Here is an 18,372-nt window from a genome sequence, read left to right as displayed (position 1 = left end):
TATTTATCTATATATAAATTATATATTATATTAAATAGGCTGCCCTAGCCCGAGGGCTTGTCGGGCTTACCCCAGGGCCCGGCCGGCCCTGATTCTGGTACTGGTCACAATTTATTTATTTTATAACTTTTTAATGTTCCATTTGTCTAGATACATTTATGGCATTATATGTACACCCAACTTGTTAAACTCGATATGAGTGTACTCATCCAAATATCTGGCTATTTTTTTCTAAAAAAAGGATCTTAATGACTCTTTTATAATGCTTATTTACAATTAATGAATCCACCTCATATCGAGTTAATTCATTCATATACATATAGAAAATTGGATTATTTCATCTAAAACATTCGGTTGAGATATTTACCACAGTTCAACAAGTATCGAATGAACTATATGTATCGAATGCACACTATATGTTTCTCTACTATTGAGCTTTCACCTACATAAGAGATTGAACTCTCATCGATTTAAACAAAAGTTCAGTGCACCAATATGTATATTCCAATCCCCTCAATATAAAAAAATATTCCATCTTTTGATTCAATTATGTCACACCACTCATTCGTTTCTATATGACCTAAGTGTTGACGCTAAGAAGCTATAAGTTATAAATATATATTTCGCTTTTGTACTAAGACATGATAATTTTCTAGTTTGTTTCCAACAAGGGAGAAAAAGGTTCACATGAATTTATGAAAGCTTAGTCTCCCAATAAAATTTCACATTCCAGTTGTATAGATCCCACATTTTGAGATTGTACTTAAGGAATATTATAGGCCACATTACACATATAAAGTCACTTTCCATTAAAATAAAATTATATTTTAAGATCTCAATGGATAGTCATATGATCAATAATCTAAACATTCCACGTTATATTATAAGTTATTTGCTTCTATCAAGGCATCATTACTATACATATATTGTCTATTTAGCTGATTTTAAATCAAGGTTTTCGGTTTTGTTTGTTGTTAATTTGTATAATTCATTTTCTATACCGTTAATAATAAATTAATTTAAGTAAATGATTTTTTTCAATAAACTTTTGATATATGATGGTTATATCCATTTTATTTTAATTTTTCTAAAACAATTTTCAAATTATTAACTTCTCTTATGAGCCATTCAAACTTTATATAACCGAATTGATATGAATCAACGAATTCATTATTCCAAAATAGAAATAGAAAACAAATCTTAATTTATTTTTTGAACATATTTTAGTTTAGAAATTAACATTTTACTGTAAAAAAATATAAATAATATTGGACCTATTTGCAGTTGTAGCCAAGAGTAAGTGAAATTGAGTTTAACGAATTTGTTAATATATAAACTTAATTAAAATATATTTCATAATATTATTTCATTTAAATATTTTTTTTATCCAAACCCAAATTTTGTATGTTTCTAATGACTCCCTAAGATCCATAACATATAACTTAAGTTGCAAATGAATATTTTATTATTATTATTATCAATTTTTAAATTTAGAAATAGTATTTTCATTCTATTAATATCAATCTAAACTAGCTCTTAATAAGTTTAAATTTTATAGTTCACAATATAATTTAGTTAATTATCTAGAAATGAAAATATATTATATAATTCAAAAATATCAGATAAAATAATACTATAATATAATTTGCATAATTATTAAAAAAATAATTTAGATCAAATCTTTCAATAATTGAATGCTGTCAAGTAATTTAAATTTCAAACAGCAAATCATATATTTCTTTTCATATTGTTTAAATATTATAGTTTAAACAAATGTCTGGGTGGTGTAGTTGGTTATCACGTTAGTCTCACACACTAAAGGTCCCCGGTTCGAACCCGGGCTCAGACATTATTTTTTTTCCATCTTAGTGTTCATCATCAGGATTTCCCCTCCTTAGCCTGTCTTAAATGATATACTTATGAACTCTTTATTTGCCTAATAACTTACACTCCATATATATTCAATGGATAATTACCAATTATTTCTACTTTTATATGCTTTTGTGTTGATATATATGGTTCTTCCTCTCCTTCATGTAATACATTTAGTGTTAGGAGTTTCGAGTAGTTTGGTGCAGCTAAAGTGAGCTATAGTTTCGATAGAGATGTTCCAACATGAGTATGTATGCTCTTTTTTAACTTATGGCTATTTGGATCATCTATCAGTTTTGTGCTTTAACTTATGGCTACTTGGATCATCTATCCATTTAATGCTATTTGATTCCATCAAATTAATATGATTCTTGTCTTACATATTTAGTTGTTCATTGAAAAGTTCTGGATGTTTGAACTGTATATAGTGCAAGATAGCTTGATTAGAACATTAAACATCCATCATTCTTGAAATCAAATCTAGAATGGAATCAAACATTTCCAATTAATTGACTGCATGTTCTAAGATTTACTTAATTTTCTTTTAAAACCTTGAAGTTGATGTCCCTTGAAAAGACAAATTTGTTTACACAGACATGGAATTTTGTTTAGTAATCCAATAAATATGCTGTTTAATGTCACATTTAGTTGTTTTTTAGGATCTTATAGTAAGAAATGTTTAGTGGGTATAATAATAATAATGGTTTTAACGATTGTTTGTAGTCACCAAAGAATTTGACTTCCACTGGAGAAATACTTTTAGATTTGCCAATACATTAATTGTTAGCTTTTGGTCATATGCTTGGGTATTAGAAGGAAATCAAATCTGAAGAACATAAATTCTCCTATAGTAAAAAAGCAATTTCCATTGAGTTCCTCTTTTCGACTTTTTTTGGCATCGAAGAATCTGACTTCTCTTTGCTTTAGTAATTACCACTGCTTGCAAAAGGGAATTTATTTTTGGTAGTCAATTTAATAGTGACCCTTATTTGTATCACAATTTAGTGGGGGTGGTGTTCTTGTTTTGGTTCATTGTTATATTTGGTATTTTGTCCTTCTAGATAGAAGACATAAAAATGTGACTAAAGTTGCCTTGTCCATTCACTTATTGTGCTTAAATATGAGAGGGTTATGTTCTAACATCATTATAAAATATTGAACCAACTAATAAATTAATCTTGGAGTGTATCTTTTCAAACTAACAAAATAATTTTGTTCAATATTCCTAAACTAAGATAGTTTACTATTCAAACTTACTCACTCATAATTTACTTTTAATATTTTAATATTTTTATTAATATTATATTTTATTATTAAATAATTATAAATTTAATTTTATATATTTAAATTATTATATTATCTTATTTTAAAATGATGGACAATCTATTACACTTTTGAACTTTTTAGTTACATCTTTCAAAAATTATATTATAAAATAACTCGTCTAAGAATAAAAATTACCTATAAAATTATTGTTGCAATCTTTATTAGTAAAATTTTACTTTTATATATATATATATATATATATATATATATATATTTTAGTAGTAGGTACTTCTAGGTTAGTTAGAGAGCTTAAAGAACTATTATGATCTATAAATTAAGACTAAATTAGGGCAATGATCCCCTCTTTTAGTTTAGCGGTAATAAGATGTGAATATTTTTTGTCTCTCTGAAGGTCCCGACTTTAGGTTTAAGCCCGTTGGTCGGTAAGTTCTGCGTCTGATTAAATAATTAAATATGTTTACGAGTTATGTGTTTAACCTGCGGAAATTAGTCGTACTTCAAATAAGAAGAGAACCCTTCGTTCTAAAAAATGTAGAATACTTGATTTCACTTTCTCTTTACTCATTTCTATTACAATTATCTATGTTTTTTGTCCCATCCCCGAAATTGACACTTTTTAATTCGAATAAATTGTGTTTGATAGGTTTATTTTTTTCCCCATAAAGTTATTAATTTTATTATATTTAAAAATTTAAATTATATATTTATAATTTTACAAATATAAAAGATAATTTAAATATAATTAAATTTATGATAATTATATTATATAAAAATAACTATTTAATTATGTAAATATACATATAAAAATATAAGTAAGTAAATTTAAAATATATTTAATAATAAATTATAATATTAATAAAAATATTAAAATATATATAAAAAATAAGATAACTGCATTTAAATATAAAATATGTTACCTTAAAAATAAAATAGAGAAAATAGGTTAGTTTGGAAAGTTAGAATTAAAAATATGTTAGTTTGGAAAATCACCTCTTAGTTGAGATGTCTAACTAAACAAATCAATTTATTAATTGTTTTTATTTTACCAGATATATTTTATGCCATGTTGAAAAAAAATATAATATATTATTATAAAAAAATATAATATAATTTAGTTTGTTAAATATTATGATAATAACTATTGTGGTTTAGGGTAGAGGGTGACCATAGATAGACCGCCTTACCCTAATAATATATATAAAAGCAACACTCTTTAGATTGAAAATTTAATTAAAATTGTTGTTTTAAGTGAAAATTAATAAATAAAAAATTTATTTTAAATCTTAAGATTTAATTTTATAACAATATTAGTCATATATTATTATTATTATTATTATTTTTTGTCTTTATATATAATTAAGATCGAATAAAATTTATTTTAAACAATTGATATTTTTATTTATTATAAAAGTAGTTACATGAATTTATTTAAATAAATAATATATATTCTTTAAACAGTATAAAATTATAAAATTAAAATTATTTACAAACTCTTAAATCATATAATTATAAATTTAAAATTTTAGAACTTTAATTTTTTTTTATAATATTTATAGTAAATGATAAAATATTACTGGATTAACTTTGCTTTTTTTTAAGGCCCCTGGACACTCTTCTAACAGTCTGGTCCACGTTATTTCAAGCTCAGCCCACGTTTTGAACAACAAAAAAGAAGAAACTGAGCCCACGTGGTTGCTGCATGTATTTTCACATGAACTTTGGTATATTTGATACTAGGCATTTATAAAAAAATATGTAAAATTAAATTTCAAGAAATGATTCGGAAACGAAGTTATAACGAAACATATATCTTCTCGCCCTATCGAAACTTCAGAAAGTATGAAAGAAAAACAAATTCGACTTCCTCGAAACTTCAGAAAGTATGAAAGAAAAACAAATTCGACGTGGCCTGTCACATGTACACGAGAGAGAATTTATTTTTTTCGGAAAAATAACCATATTGGGATACTTTTGTCCCGAACATGGCCATTTTTATTTTTAATTTATTGTTTTAGTATGATTTAATTTTACTTTTCTTCTGCACAAGTGACACGATAGGTTAGATTCGTAACATTACTTTCGTTTCCAACTTCGTTACCCACATCACGACTCATGTTAGATTCTTCCTCCAAGTGAATCCCAATTGTGAAAGTAAATTAAAATAATTTATAAACTCCTAAAATTAATGTTTAAATCATACTAACATTATTATCCTGTAAAATAAAATAAATAATGAATTTTTAGAGAAATTGTTTCACTTGATAATGCCAAACAAAGTTAAATTCATCAAAATAGGAAGAATTTAAAGTGATTTTTAGAAGAAAAAAAAACCTTTTCTGCTTGTCTGTGTGGGTAAAAGCAGCTCCCACTAACATGATGACATAATGTCCTTCACTAAAGCATAACATATATATTATTAATAAGATGCTGATCATTATATTATATATACGATTCTTAATTAATTAATTAATTTAATTCAGTTGTGTCTCTAAAAACTTGTTTAAGTTGCTGATCATCCTGTTTAAGAATTAAATGGATTATTACTATCTCAACTGGGCGGAGGCACTGGCCACAGCTTCGGTCTTCATGCTTTTGATGGGTCTCATTTGTTGCTGCCTCATCACTAATCACGGCGGAGGCAGCAGCGATGGTTGCTCTTGCGTAAGCACCGTCTGATCGATCGTCACCAATTATGAAACGTCAACAAAACATATTAGGGTGGATCGACGAGGCAGCAGCGATAGATTCGTCCCTGACCAATTATGATACGTCAAGAATACTTGTTAGAAAAGAAAATTTTAATTGAGAAGAATTAATGTATGATACAATGATCAATCTGAAGTTCACATTTTGGGGTTGGTTGGTTGCTTGCTTGACTTTCAATCTTATTAGGATTTCGTGGATGATTGTGTGATATTGTTGTTTGTCATATGTTAATGAATATGTAACTTTTTAAAAAGGTTATTGAGTAATTCTAATCACAATTACATTTTGAGATTTTGACCACTTGTTAATTGTAGTGCCACACATTAATTTGGTGCATGAATTGTCTTAATTTGTTGCACACTAAAAATAATGTTGGATCTTATAAAGTTAAAATATATTATCTTTTGTTCTATTTATTAAATTAAATATATATATATATATATATATATATTATTTTAGAAATTAAATTTGATTTATTAGTTTTATTAATTTCATAAATAAATCATTATTGGGAACCAAGGATGACAATGTAATCAAGGATGACAATAGGACGAATGGCGGGGCGGGAAATGTGTTTTTTTTATCTCCGTTCTATTCTACTTTGGAGATTTATTTTTATTATCAACTATTCATCTTCGTCCGTCCGGTTACAGGAAATTCATGTGAGACATCGTTATATAATATTCTTTAAAAAAATAAAAAAACTTCTTTAATAAAATTATATAAAACAAAATTTTAATATTATATTATTATAAAAAAATAACTTAAAATTCTTTAAAATATAATAGATAAATAAATATATTAGTGGTATTATATATTTAATTGTTTATAGTGTTCGTGACATGAGAATTAGGATAGAGACACAAATACCATATTCGCCAAAATCCCGACCAACTACCAATTCAATCAGAGAAAAACTGTCATTTCTCTACGACCGAGTGAGCAGCTGTTCTTGCTCTTCTTGAATCAGTTGCGTTTGATTTGTGGCGGTAAACAAAGTAGTTCCGGAGAAAGACTAAATTAGAATAAAACCGTAGAACTCTTTACAATCTCTAATTGTAACTATATATCGCATGCATATTTTTTCATAAAAATGGTTATCAAAACTTAAAACATGTAATAGCTTAAAAATAAAATTTTAAATTAAAATTGAAAAAATATTTTTAAATGTGTTTAGTGTGGCATTCATTTTGTACCTCGAAGTAAAACTATTCTCCATCATCATTTATATCACATATTATATGGAGTTTTATAAGAAAAAAAAATAAAAAATCTGCCCACCCCAATTAATTAGTTTGTTCTATCTCATGTGTATTTTTATCTATATTTTATACTCATTATAATATCTCACCAAAAATGTTGCAAATTTCATGAAACAATATAATATAATTTAATATGTGTTTTTGATAAAATTGAAAATTAAAATTTGAATAATGAATAACTTAAATATTTGAAAATAAAAAATTAAATTATCAAATAGAAAAATCTTAAATTTAAATAGTGAATATATAAGTTGATTTAATAATATTTGAAACTAATATCTGAATCAAATACATTAAAATTATTATACATTTATATATTATTTATGTTAATTAATACCTTCATTATATTCAACTTTCGTTTTTTCCCTTCGAAGAAAAACCGAAAGTTAATTGTAAAACTTTTGGTCGGTTTCCCTCTGATGAAAAACCGAAAGTTAATTAGAAAACTTTCAGTTTTTCTTCAAAGGAAAAAATCGAAAGTTTTCCAATTAACTTTTGGTTTTTACTCGGGTGTCTAAGCCGAAAACTCTACGATATCTCTCAGTAAATGCCTAATTATAATTACCGAAAGAGTCAATACCGAGGAATGACGAGAGTCACCTAAACTTTCGGTATTAGGTCAATAACAAAAGATATAGGGTCATTACCGAAAGTTTTTAGTCTCAGTTTAGACTCTTTTTCCACCAATGTGATAAATATAATTTATAATAATTATTAAATAAATAAAAACAAAAAACATTTTTTTTTCTTGTGCATTTCTAGCTAATAGTTGAGTCCACCTCTTTTACTTTGTCATACCACACTTGTGAATGGAGTCGGTAAGAATCCATCTATTTTTTTTTCTTATCTTTTAGGACTCAATATCAATTCCAATTCTAAAATTTTATGGTTATTAAATAGAATGAGATAAATCATTTCTTTTAATAATAATAATAATAATGCCAAACAAAGCTAACATGATTCTCTATTTTTATGCGTGTGGGTAAAAGAAGCTCCCACTATAACCACTGGTGAAAAAAGGGTCAAAACCGAGAGTTAAAACTCTCGGTTTTGACCCTATAACTTTCGGTGAAGACACCTTACCGAAGGTTTTAGTAACCCTCGCAATCCCTCGGTATTGACACTCTCGGGACTTCCATAAAGAGAAAAACCGAGAGTTATATGAAAACTTTCGGTTTTTTCTCTTTGTGTAAAAAACGAGGGTTTTACAAGAACTTTCGGTTTTTCTCTTTTTGGAAAAACCGAGGGTTTTATAAAGACCTTTCGGTTTGTCTCTTTTGTGGAAAACCGAGGGTTGTATATATACCTTTCGGTTTTCTTCTTTTTACAAATAACCTTCGGTTTTTCTCTGTGTGGAAAAACCGAGGGTTTTGCAAAGAACTTTCGGTTTTACCCGAAGAGGAAAACCGAAGGTTATTTACAAAACTCTCGGTTTTCCTCTTCGTGTAAAACCGAGAGTTTTCGACTAACTCTCGGTTTTTAGCCAAAGAGAAAACCGAAAGTTATATTAAAACTCTCGGATTTTCTCTTTAGGATAAAAACCGAGGGTTTGTCATATAACTCTCGGTTTTCTCTTTGGCTAAAAACCGAGAGTTTTCTAATATCTCTCGTTTTTTCGAAAAAGAGAAAAACCGAGAGATTTCAATATTACTTTCGGTTTTTTCCCCTACATTTTTAAAAATGTGCGAATTATTTTGCTCGCAACCAAAACCTAACCAAAACCTGTTCAGCCAAACCAATATATTAATGATAAAAGAAATGCAGCATACAATAAACGATCACATTAATTGATCGTGAACATTACAAAATTCGAAACCAAACAAATATTCCGAACAATCTGTTATAAGTTCAACTACTATACTGAAAACATGTTCATAATCGAAACAACCTTAGCTTGTGGGGGGAGGAGGTGGTTGTTGCCTCATATATAATTCCACTCTCTCCATTCTCGCGTTCATCTCTGCCTTCTCCCTCTCCATTCTCGCGTTCATCTCTACCTTCTCCCTCTCCATTCTTTCCACAATTTCTTGCTTTTCCAATTGCAATTCATCCATTTTCCGCCTTCTTTCTTCATCTCTCTTCTCCAGTTCCTCCAGCTTGAGCTTCATTATTTGATTCTCTTCTAACAATCGCTCATTGTTTCGCTGTGAACTGTTTCCACTCCGACGATCATCACGAAAGTGTGTGGGCCGGACGCCTGATCCCATTCCGAACACTACCCCGTGTTTTTGTTGTCCGAACACCCTCTCCGTCAATTCAAAATCTGATATTCCGGGTTCGTTACTAACAACCTCCTCCATCTCAGCCTGCACAATTCAAATAAAATATCATTTATATAATAAAAAACTAGGCATATTCAAATCACTTACAATTTTCTCTTGCACGTGTTCGTCCGGGACGGGTGTTGGGTTTTCTTGTGTCGGTTTTGGTGTACGGGTCCTCTTGAATACTTCAATTACAGACGGTGGCCGTCCCATTTCAATCGCCTGTTGAAATAAATGATTTATATAATTAATAACAATCTTTATATTAAGTTATTACAAATAATTTACTTACCAACTCGTCTTCAATTTGTGCAAACGGTCTACTTCCCGTTCGATGTGGGAATTTCAGATTCTTTCGATTCTTCATATTTGTAGTACTGTGTCTCTGTATTTGAAATAACAAATGAAGTTAGATTAATTAATATCAACTCTTATTTGAATTATGAAACCTTACCTTAAACGTTTCTGTGAAGAAATGGTTGCGACACACGAATTCCCAATCGTCTCGATCGTAGTCCGGTGGAGGATTAGCCAGTACCGCCGCCTCGTCTCCGTTGTGGACGCGGATATAATTCTTGTTCAAATCCGACCGCCATCTATCCCATATCTGATTGGCGTGTCCCAACCCCGTCGTTCGAAAAGACTCAATGTCACCATTAGTCGCTTCGAACGGATCCTGAAAAAAATAACATCCAAATGTGAAAAATAATTATTTAATAACGTAATGTTTAATCAAGTAATAATTATTAACCTTGATAGCAGTCCACAGTGAATCCAATTGGTCTGCACTTAAAGCCTTCCACTTGAGAAGACGGTGTGAGACGGCTGCGGGGCTCCGGATAATCGACCCCACATGTCTAGACCAACGTGTCCTTCCCACGTCTGTACCGCCTGGCCTCCCATCCTTGTCTCTAAACGTTAGAGGGATCCTCGTCCCCGCTAGCCTCTTAGACAGCGCAATATTCTTGTTCTTCCCCCGTCTCTTGCGGGCAGAAGATTCTTCAAAATTATCAAAATCTTAATTAAATATGTCAATCAATTGAAACACTAACTAATTTGTAAACGAAATACCTGTCGATGATGGGTCGGGAGTGGTCCCGTGCTCCTCCTCGTCATCCTGCTCCTCGATAGGCTCCTCAAGACCCTCGTCTTCAGCCTCAGCGCTAGGCAGGTTATCAGCAGCGAATGTGCTCTCTATATACTCTGCGATGTCATCAATATCGTCTTCACTCTCGTATGTTCGGGGAGGCGCAGTAGCTATCGGGACCACAGGAATCGGTGGTTGGTCTCTCGAAGACGATCCTCGTTGCTTTAACGCCTCGGATTGGGCAAGTAGGTTTTGGTAACTCTTATCCAATTTCTTGGGTGTCTTCCTCATACTCTTCCAAACTGTTTTAGGACCTTCAGACATTCTTAATTCACACCATTAATAAAAATGAGTGAATACTTGAAATAAAGTAGTAAGAAAAATGAATATAAAGTTAAAAACATAATTAAATCTACCTAATTAATTAATATGAACTATATGTTTGTAAACCGCGGTTTTATTTTTGTCACAATCTTCCAACCGGGTCGGGCTGACATATCAGGGGCGTAGAATACTTGTTTTGCTTGACTCGCCAATATATACGGGTCTTGACTTTGCGTTTTCAATATTCGGTTTACATTTACACTTACGAAGCCATATTTATCCACTTTCACTCCTAGTTCCCCCGAGTGTGTATCAAACCACTTACACTTGAATAAAACAACTCGTTTGTGAGAATAGTATTGTAATTCGATTATATCCGTCAAAACTCCGTAGTATGACATAGTTTCAGATCCGTTGTATCCCTCAACAACCACCCCACTATTTTGAGTTGTCAAACCTTCGTCGTGTTTTTCTGTACAGAATTTGAATCCATTTACTTTACACCAAACATACATAGACGAGTAGATACTTGGACCTTCTCCTAAGATCTTGAGGTCTCTTGATATGTCGTTACTTTCTGCTAAATGGGCGACCTATATATGTATCCGAAATGTAGTTGTTAATATAAATAAGAAGAGTTAGGATATATGGTTTGTAATTTACTCACTCGATGCTTGAAATATGCGGCAAACGTTTCTCCACTGGACTCGTTGTTATAATCTCTACAAATAGATCGAATGCTAATTAGTAACACTCTTTAATGCTAATTAGTAACAGCAACTTTGAAACTTACATGTAAAAAGGTTCTGCTTCGGGACAATTTTTCAAAATGTAAGAATGAGCTGTCACTCGATCTATATAATCCAAGTTGTGTACTTTTCCGTTGGATAGGTCTTCCAATGATGCAAATATTGAAATCCCCGAGATTTCAGGTTGTGCATTTTCTTGATCTTGTTCCTCCATATACCTGGCACATAAGCTAATACTTTCGTTAACAAGATAGCTCTCGCTTATAGAGGCTTCGGGGTGGTTATTATTCCGCAAATATCTTTTCATTGTACCCATGTAATGTTCAAAGGGATACATCCATCGATACTGAACAGGTCCTCCAAGCAAAGCCTCAAATGACAAGTGAACCGGGAGATGCATCATGATGTCGAAGATTGACGGCGGAAAAATCATTTCAAATTTGCAAAGCGTCAATGTAATATCCATGTACAATTGTTCCAGGTCCTCTTGAATCAACTCTTTGAAGCACAACAACCGAAAGAAACGAGACAAATTTACTAACGCATCATACACATACTCTGGAAGCAATCCACGAGTTGCTAAAGGAATTAGATATTCCAACAAAATGTGACAATCATGACTCTTTAATCCCGAAAGTTTTTTCTCTTCCAAATTTACACAACCCCCGATATTTGAGCAAAACCCATCAGGCAACTTGAGATCTTTCAAGAAGTTACAAAGACGTATTTTATTTTCGGATGTCAAAGTGAAAGGCGCTTCTGGATAATGAACAACTCCTTCATCATTTATAGGATGTAACCATGATTTTATGCCCAAGAGTTCTAAGTCTTTACGAGCTTTAGGACCATCCTTAGTCTTCTCTTTCACATTCATTATTGTTCCCAGCACGCTATCACAGATATTTTTCTCAATATGCATCACATCCAAATTATGTCTCAATAATAGCGATTTCCAATAAGGTAGACGGAAGAAAATGCTAAGTTTGTTCCAATTGTCGCCCCGCGTTTCATGATATATCTTGGTTCTCTTGCTCATATCCGCACTAAGAATAATGTCTTCTAGGTCTCGTGCTTGTTCATAACTTTCTTGGCCCGTTAACAATCTAGGGGGATCCCTATAATCAGTTCGACCATCAAACGACTCTTTATCCCTTCTGTATTTGTGCTTCGGTGGAAGGAAACGTCTGTGACCCAAGTAACATTGTTTGGAACCATGGACCAATCGAAGGGATACCGTGTCGTTGTTACAACAAGGACAAGCAAATTTACCTTTCGTACTCCAGCCTGATAAATTCGCGTATGCGGGAAAGTCGTTAATGGTCCACAACAACGCCGCTCGCATGTTAAAGTATTGCGAGGTGTGTGCATCAAACGTTTTCACACCTGTTTGCCACAGTTCATGCAACTCATCGATCAATGGCTGGAGAAATATGTCAATTGCATCTCTCGGACTCTTTGGACCCGGAATTAACATAGATAAAATGAAATTGCTAGAATCCATGCAAGTCGTGGGTGACACATTATAAGGGACGAGAATTACCGGCCAAACACTGTATGATTTTTTCCCATTTGCAAACGGTTGAAATCCATCGCTTGATAAACCAAGTCTTACGTTTCGGGATTCTGAAGCAAAATCTGTATAATTTTCATCAAACGTCTTCCAAGTTAAGGAATCAGCGGGGTGTCTCAACGTATCACTGTCAACTCTTCCTTCTTTATGCCATCTCATCATTGGAGCCGTTTTTGAGGACATGTATAGTCTTTGCAGTCTTGGTATTAAAGGGAAATATCTCAACACCTTTTTTGGAATGAATTTCCCGTTTTGCTTCTCCCGAACTGTCCCACTTGTTTGGTCGACTTTCCATCTTGAAAGACCGCAAACTCTGCACGAATCTTCATTTATGTCGTCCTTCCAAAATAGCATACAGTTGTTCTTACATGCGTCTATCTTCTCATATTTAAGCCCGATATCAGTAATGAATTTTTTACTTTCGTAGTACGAGTTTGGCAATTGAGCGTCAATCGGTAATATGTAGTCTTTAAGCAGACGCAGCAACATATCGAACGAAGAATTCGTCCATTGACATACATTTTTTATGTGAAGTAGTTTCAGTAGTGCCGATGATTTCGTTATTCGAGCACCTTCATACAATGGCCGTTTGGAATCATCAAGCAATTTATAAAATTTTTGCGCATCTTCGACTGGTTCATCGTTGCTCGGGACGTCATTAACGTTGGGGAACATATCGTTTATAAATTCGTGCATATAACGTTCTTCGTTGACCTGTTCATTAACTGTATTATTCATCTCCTGTCTCGGATCGTTGAATTCCGGCACGGCATCCTCCGACTGATCATCGTCGTCATCATCATCGTAGTCATCGGCATCTTCATCGACATCTTCATTAACCACTTCAGTAGTACGTCTCTTTTCTCCATGAAAATACCAATACTCATAATGAATATTTATTCCATAAACTATGAGGTGAGTCTTCACTTCGTCTATTTCCATAAACGGCGTGTTCAAGCATTTCACGCAGGGACATTTCACGGTTTGTCGGGATGTATTCCTAACAGCATACTCGAGGAATTTGTCAACACCTTCCTCGTAATCTGGATGATCTCGACGTAAGGTCATCCATCTTTTATCGGGTACTTCCATATTTCTAATAAAATGGAAAACAACCCGGATTATTATTTACTTATATTTGTCTAAATTAATTAGGCTTACATAATGCTAACATAATTTCTATCTAATCTATCATTATCCAACCAATAATCAATTTAATCTAATATTATCGAAGCCCAATTCCACATAAACAAACAATATTTCATTCATATACATTTCAAACCTAATTTCACATTATTTCATTCATATACATTTCAACAATATCTAACATTATCCAAGCCAAATTCCACCTAAACAAACATTAATATGTCATTTATATACATTTCAAACCTAATCTAACATTATCCAAACCAAATTCCACATAAACAAACATTATTTCATCATAAGCATTTCAATCCAAATCTAACCTAATCCAAGCCAAATTCCACCTAAACAAACATTAATATGTCATTTATATACATTTCAAACCTAATCTAACATTATCCAAACCAAATTCCACATAAACAAACATTATTTCATCATAAGCATTTCAATCCAAATCTAACCTAATCCAACCAATCTGGCACGGCAGTCCTCAATCTGGCCTAATTCAAATAACCAATCATTATGAATCTAACCAAGTTTTTAAACTAATCAAACCTAGTCAAACACTATTTCAATCATACATAATTCAAACAATATAATTGATACCTAAAATCCAATATAATCCTAACAACATAAAAATCCCTAAAAACTGACCTTTTTTAGCTGGAGAGGCGCGGCGACGGTGGAGAGGCGCGGGGACGGTGGATGAGGCAGTTGAAGGTGGAATAACCTCGGCGATCTTCAAGAGACAGACGGTCCTAATCCAAAATCAGACACAATCAAACCATGTAATGTAACTTAAATTCGACATGAATCCAACATTAATCAAACAATTTCACACTAAATCTAATAACCAAAATCAAATCTAATCCAAGCAATTCAATTCTAACATAATCTCAATAACTATCAATCAAACAAAATAACCAAACCTAAACCAAACTCAATATAAACAAAGTTTTAACATTAATCAAACCTAATAACCGAACCTAAATCAAAATCAACAACCATTAATCAAACCAATTAACCATACATCAATCAAACCCAATATAAACCTAGTGTTAACATTAATCAAACCAAAATCAAACATAAATCAAACCAAAATCAAACCTCAATCAAACCTCAATCAAACCTCAATCAAACCAAAATCAAACCAATCTTAACTAAATCAAACAAAAATCAAACCTCATTCCAACCAAAAACAAACCAATCTAAACTAAGTCAAACAAAGATCAAACCATAATCCTAAATTAAACAAAATGTAACATAAATCAACAAATGCAAACCAAATCTCACATATATAACATCAATCATTCAAACAGATTCAATCAGATTCAATAATAAGATTAATAATTCCTAATTCTAACAAATCCTAAAAACTAACCCTAAAATCCCTAAAATCTAACATAACACTAATATATATAAATTAACTTGAAATCCTAACATATATAACACTAATATATATAAATAAACCTGAAATCCAAGAACTCACCTTCAATCGTCGGCGGAGGCTGGCTGAGGCGCGGCTGAGAGCGGCGGAGGCGCGGCAGCAGAACTTCAATCGGGTCCGCGGCAGATCTTCGACCGGTGGCGGCTTCAAGATGGCGACGTCTTGGCGGCTTCGAGGCGGCGTCGTCTTCTTCAAGATCGAAGGGTGTCGTCTTGGCGGAGGGTGTCGGCTGAGAGCGGCGCTGGCGAAGAGAAGCGGCGGGAGAGAGAGAGTCGGATCGAAGAAGAAAAAACGGGGAAGAAAGAAAGAAGGGTTTTTTTTTAATTAAATAGTTGATTCCCGAGAGTTTTCTGAAAACACTCGGAATTTAAATATCCAAGAACCGAGAGTTTTCATTTAACTCTCGGTTTTATGAAAATAATCAAAACCGAGAGTTATATGAAAACTCTCGGTTTTTGGATATTAAAATTCCGAGAGTTTTCATATAACTCTCGGTTTTGATTATTTGTTTACATTTTCATTATTAAAATTAAATGCACAGAACCGAGAGGTTTTAGTAAATCTGTCGTATTTTATGCATATTTCCGAAAGTTATTTATTTAACTTTCGGTTTTATAAAATGACAAATTATTAAATTATTTGGATTCTCACTTTCTAATAATGATGAACAACATGAATTTAACACATTTGATATCCTTAAAACATTTCTCAATCCATATGATCAAACATTATACAAATACATAGAATAATCCTACATAAACATTCATATACACTTCTCTTTATGATCTAACACATTCTTGAACATTTTAACATGAAACACAAACTAAAATTTTAAAATAAAACACACACTTGATAATATTAGTTAGGAGTCTAGATTATAACCAAAAAAACCAATTAATTTAACAATTTGGGACATATTAATTCCGAGAGTTAATCATAAAACCCTCGGTTTTTATGAGTATTTCCGAAGGTTTTACCCTAAACTCTCGTAATTTCTATGTCACAAAATGTTAAATTAATTGGTTCCTAATCTTCTAATGGATTTGAACATTATTAATTTAACACATTTAATACCTTAACACATCACCCATATGATCAAACTTTATACACATTCATGTCATCATATATAAACACAAACATATAAATACACTTCTTTATATAATCAAACACAATCATAAACATTTTAACATTAAGCACAATCTTAATTTTTAAAAAACAACACACACTTTATTAGATTAATTAAGATTCTAGATTGGAGTGTATCAAACAAATAATTTTCCAAATTATGATTTGGTAACACCGAAAGTTAATAGTTAAACTTTCGGTTTTTTGCGTGTCACCGAAAGTTTTAAGGAAACCTCTCGGTTTAAAGTAGGGTAAAAACCGAAGGTTTATTTGAAAACCTTCGGTTTTTACCCTCCCCATACTTAGAAAATTTTCAAAATTTTTTTAATGTAAGGTAAAAACCGAAGGTTTTCAAATAAACCTTCGGTTTTTACCCCTCATTAAAAAATCTGATTTTTTTCTAAGTATGGGAATGGGTAAAAACCGAAGGTTTTCAAATAAACCTTCGGTTTTTACCCAACCCCATACTTAGAAAAAAATCAGATATTTTAATGAGGGGTAAAAACCGAAGGTTTATTTGAAAACCTTCGGTTTTTACCCATTCCCATACTTAGAAAAAAAATCAGATTTTTTAATGAGGGGTAAAAACCGAAGGTTTATTTGAAAACCTTCGGTTTTTACCCTTCCCCATACTTAGAAAAAAATCTGATTTTTTTTAATGAGGGGTAAAAACCGAAGGTTTTCAAATAAACCTTCGGTTTTACCCATTCCCATACTTAGAAAAAAAATCAGATTTTTTAATGAGGGGTAAAAACCGAAGGTTTATTTGAAAACCTTCGGTTTTTACCCTTCCCCATACTTAGAAAAAAATCTGATTTTTTTTAATGAGGGGTAAAAACCGAAGGTTTATTTGAAAACCTTCGGTTTTTACCCTTCCCCATACTTAGAAAAAAATCTGATTTTTTTTAATCAGGGGTAAAAACCGAAGGTTTTCAAATAAACCTTCGGTTTTTACCCATTCCCATACTTAGAAAAAAATCAGATATTTTAATGAGGGGTAAAAACCGAAGGTTTATTTGAAAACCTTCGGTTTTTACCCTTCCCCATACTTAGAAAAAAATCTGATTTTTTTTAATCAGGGGTAAAAACCGAAGGTTTTCAAATAAACCTTCGGTTTTTACCCATTCCCATACTTAGAAAAAAATCAGATATTTTAATGAGGGGTAAAAACCGAAGGTTTATTTGAAAACCTTCGGTTTTTACCCTTCCCCATACTTAGAAAAAAATCTGATTTTTTTTAATCAGGGGTAAAAACCGAAGGTTTTCAAATAAACCTTCGGTTTTTACCCATTCCCATACTTAGAAAAAAATTAGATATTTTAATGAGGGGTAAAAACCGAAGGTTTATTTGAAAACCTTCGGTTTTTACCCCAAATTAAAAAAAAAAATTGGTCAAAACCGAAGGTTTGCAAATAAACCCCTCGGTTTTGACGATGCGGTTTTTTTTTAAAAAAATTGTGAAAATTCAACAAAACAGAATTATTTAATAAAAACATATTAAACCAAACAAACCAAACATAATAACAATAATTCATA

General features: G+C 31.6%; 1 non-coding gene across 1 annotated transcript; it reads left to right on the top strand.

The window, feature by feature from the left end:
* The first annotated feature begins 1,775 nt into the window (after positions 1-1,775).
* TRNAV-CAC lies at positions 1,776-1,849 on the top strand. The gene has a single exon. It is a non-coding gene; the product is annotated as a tRNA-Val (tRNA).
* Positions 1,850-18,372: the final 16,523 nt, after the last annotated feature.

This window comes from Impatiens glandulifera, chromosome 4, assembly GCF_907164915.1.
Source record: "Impatiens glandulifera chromosome 4, dImpGla2.1, whole genome shotgun sequence".
In the NCBI taxonomy this organism is placed as follows: Eukaryota; Viridiplantae; Streptophyta; class Magnoliopsida; order Ericales; family Balsaminaceae; genus Impatiens; species Impatiens glandulifera.
This window is presented reverse-complemented; position numbering and strand designations above follow the sequence as displayed.